The sequence below is a fragment of the Amblyomma americanum genome, chromosome 1 (assembly GCF_052857255.1).
Source record: "Amblyomma americanum isolate KBUSLIRL-KWMA chromosome 1, ASM5285725v1, whole genome shotgun sequence".
In the NCBI taxonomy this organism is placed as follows: domain Eukaryota; kingdom Metazoa; phylum Arthropoda; class Arachnida; order Ixodida; family Ixodidae; genus Amblyomma; species Amblyomma americanum.
Window position 1 is genome coordinate 303179414 of NC_135497.1, and position 4217 is coordinate 303183630.

The window sequence follows — 4217 nt, forward strand, 5'->3', positions numbered from 1 at the left end:
ATAGTTGGTTCCTACAAAAAGCGCAATTATAAGCTGCGGTTTCTGGCATAGACTTTATTTTATGCAGACATGAAGGGTATGAAAATGAGAGGGGCCATTTTCGATAATGAATAAAACTTTTGTAACCATTGTGACCCCAAAAGTTTTGCAGGTTTTCTCGGCTGGTTGGCGCCCAAAGTAAGGTAGATTGGCTCCTGAAATGAGTATATTATTCGTCATTAACGTGAAATTCAGGATAACGGATGTCAGCATAAAGTGGCTTCGGCGTATCAGTGTAACTGCAGGCGCGAGTTTGGTCGTCAAGACGACATATTGAAATTATGCTTCCTCAAACAGTAATCGATGAAGCCAGCGCACAAAAAACGAAACAACACACGAAGTCACCATAGGACAATAGGAGAAAGGTCATTAGTTTAATTCCAGCTGCAGCCTAAATTCCAGCTGCAGGAAGTGGAGCATAGTGAGGTGGAGGGGGAATTTAATTCAATTAAGTGTTTTATTTCCATCGAAGAGTTGGGGGTCATCACGCGAAAAACACATATTCATACAATTACATGCATGGTATTATGCTTCCAGGCCGCCGCAGTGGCTCAGTGGCTATGGTGCTCGGCTGCTGACCCGAAAGACGAGGGCTCGATACCGGCTGCGGAGGTTGTATTTCGATGGAGGCGAAATGCTAGAGACCTGTGTACTCTGTCAGTACACGTTAAAGAACCCCACGTGGTGGAAATCATTTAAAACCCTCCACTACGGCGTCCCCATAGCCTTAGTTGTTTTGGGACGTTAAACGCCATAAATCATGAAGCAAACTAATATGCTCCCACCAAAGTTCAATGCAAATTAATTGAGTGCAGCTCAGTGAATTGACATACAGTCAATTATATTTCTGTGCAATGTCACAAGATTCACTTTAGAACATTTTGCACACATTTGAGCAAGAAAGGATACTGATAGAAACACCGAAGACACATTAAATCATATTAACGGGACAAAGTCATTGCTTGTTGGTATAACTTGTAAAATATTCGAGCATCCGCTTTCTATTCAACGCGCTTAATTCAAGATTTTCATGCAGGTATTTATTCGAGAAATTTGCTAAGTTGTACGGGAGTGACTGCAACATCGAATTCGGGCGTGTGCGTGGCATTAGCTATTTCTCAGATCCACGGGTGCAAGAGCCACTTTCCTACCTTCTCAACGGGGGTGCAATTTTTAAGAGGCTCTCTTCAAGTTTTCCTCAAAAAATAAGTAAGAGTGACGTAGACAGCACTCATAAATTCTTTCAACTCTTATTAAGTTATATCGAGTGAACGTAAGGTGATCGTAAGTACCACATCTGATGCCAAACATCTCGGATAAAAAAAAAACATATGCAACACCGCAAAACCCTTTGTGTTGAAGAATCTTTTGAATATTTGCTTACCGTTGTTTTCGTGAACAAAATTAGTGAACAGTAATATATATGATAAGAAAACAAGGCGGGATAAGTTTGAAGTTTTGCTCTGTCTGGAAGAAAATGACAGCCCGGTGCTAGTATGCCAGCCGCTGCAGAGAATGTTTTGGACAATAATACATTTCGGTACGCCCAGACATGTCAGCAGCGAAAGTCAGCCAAGAATTGAAATGAATGTAAGGTGTTAACTAGTGGCTCTTTTAAACTGCAGGGGGTCATGTTGTACTGTGGTCTGAGCTTGGATGAAGTATTCAGTGGTTTGCTACTATGGGCTTAATATGGCGCCATGGATTCAAGATGCCAGTTATAAAACACTTTCTATGCGAACAGTTAGATGTGTTAAGTGAGATGACTTGAGGATAGTAACTGTTGGTTTCTTTGTCCTTACAGTTAAACGGTGTATTAAATCGGTGTATTAAATGCATTAAATCAGTGGCTTAATGCCCTTCTCTCATTTTCTATTCAGTTCTCCTCTCACGAATGAAAAGGCGCTCTTATTTCGCTAGAAGCTGTCTTCTCAGCGTCGCTGACTCCGTGCTTCTCAGGTTAGTCCAAACGATTCTGACGAATGTATAGGTGACAAGTGGGCCTACCAATGCATAGCTGGTATGTGGGCCATATTAATTGTGCTCAACAACAGTAGCAGCCCGACAGAAAAACAACCATTTAATCATAGGTAGTTGGCACCCGCAATGTGCCGTTCTCACACGCTTTTAGATTTACAGCACCGCTTGCTTTGCTTCAAACAACGCTGCCCAGTGCAACTATCATCGTTTGTCATACTTTGAAACGCTCAGTTAGCAGTTAAATGTATAAGCGACACTTCTGTCAAATTGTGCAAGAAGGAGAAGAGTTTTCTGCACACATTGTGTTGATCAGGAGATGACTGGCTTTACCCCCTATCCCATTCCCCTTGTCCTCTTGCTGTGATTCTGCATATACAAGGCACCTTCACACAAATAAACTCAGTTGATAGTTTGCGCTCTTTCCGTCTCCTCGGCCTTTTCCTGAGTTTGTCTCTCTTGAATGCGCAACGTGGTTCTTGAAAGCAATGCACCAACGAGCCCAACAAGAAGTTCTTCTAAGCTCAGTTATCCCATTCACATTTCCTTGATTTGCGAATACAGAAACAGAGGTTGCATACGGGGCAGAAAATATTAAGAATGTTCTTCAACGAGGGTGCCTAATGCTTTTCTTTTTTTGCGGCGAAAGTTTTTCCAAAGAGGCAAGAAACGAGTTCCAGCAATATCACGGTTCTCGTAGGAACTCAGAAAGTACGAAATCTTTTATTGTTGAGAAAGTGGCAAGGCCATATTAAAAGACGTAAACATGTTCTCCGCCGTTATACACATCTCTGATTTCGATGTGAAGACATATGAGACAGATACTGCGCCATTTCCTTTCCCCAAAAAAACCAATTATTATTATTATTATGTGAAGACACTCGATCACGCATCGCCCAAAACATGGTCGGCATGCTGAACTCGGTCTTGAAACTCAATTGCAACTATATATGTCGCTTCGTTCAAGTTACACCTGTTACATTTCTTTTAGCGTAGCCTAGTTTCCACTCTATCTAGTTTGTGCCATTCACAGCCATGGGGCATAAGGAGCTTGCTTTCGTTCACCGGCCTCCATTCCGTTTACCTTACGTCCCTGCCGGCCAAAACACCCGTGCGCTCCCACCAGCGGTGGTGCACACGTGACACAAATCGAGCTGCACACCACGCGCTCCGCTTAATGTATACTCTGATTCACGTGTCTCATTTCGGCGTTTACCAGAAACTGAGACCAAGAACGAGGTACTACGGCCTCATTGCTGCCAGCCTCATGCTCTCCAGTATTCCGCGCCGGTGAAAGTCCATCCTAACAGCGCCGGCACGAATTTAAAAATAAAGAAGGTAAGGGGGGGGGGGGGGGGAGGGGGCAAAGTTGCCTGTACACCCTAGAATCCAGCTCCGTCTCTCCCCTTTTCCACGACCATTGCAGTGCGCTTGATTAGATTATATTTCCAGCATCTCCTCTGCCCAGTGCAGGAAATTCCCTTCAGCAACTCCTGAAAAACATTCCTGGCTATGTGCCTGATACAGCGTACTGGCTTCGAGGTAGTGCATTGTCCTGATTGCGAAGCAAGTCTTGCTTAGTTTTTTTTTTCGAAATTTGTTTTGTTTATTGCCTCAATGTCTGTGCTATTTAACACATGAAAGGTGTCCGAGTTCCCAAATACGGCAAAATTGTTACCCAGTGGAATCGCTATCACTTTTCTTTCTTTTTTTTAACGCGGGAGCGTTAATACTCCCACGTCGAAAAAAAATTGTCCGGCGTCAGCGACTTCGGCGGCGTTGGCGACCGTTTGAATCCTCGTAGTATGAACGGCCGGAGCAACAGGCCGCTGCGGCGACCTAAGTGGGCCAACGAGGTCGTGTGGCCCTGTGGTGTCATCACAACCTGCCCCCCCTGGATTGTGAGCTGACTGACCACCGTGGCAGGTGACAGTTAAATTAATGAGTGGTCGCTCGGGAAGACCAACCTGGGTCTCGCAAGCCCCACCGGTGGCAGCACCTGCCATCGCAGGCCAGTGACGCATCACTTAACCGCTGCACCACTGCGCCAGGAGTGGTTGAGGACTCCCAGCGATCTATGAATGTTACTGTAGAGAATGACCAGATCTGCATATATGGGCGTAACCCATTAAAGCCATTGCGGCGTACTCATAAAGCGGAGCCTGAATGTGGCCTCCAGTTTGAGTCGCCTCTGTGCGAAT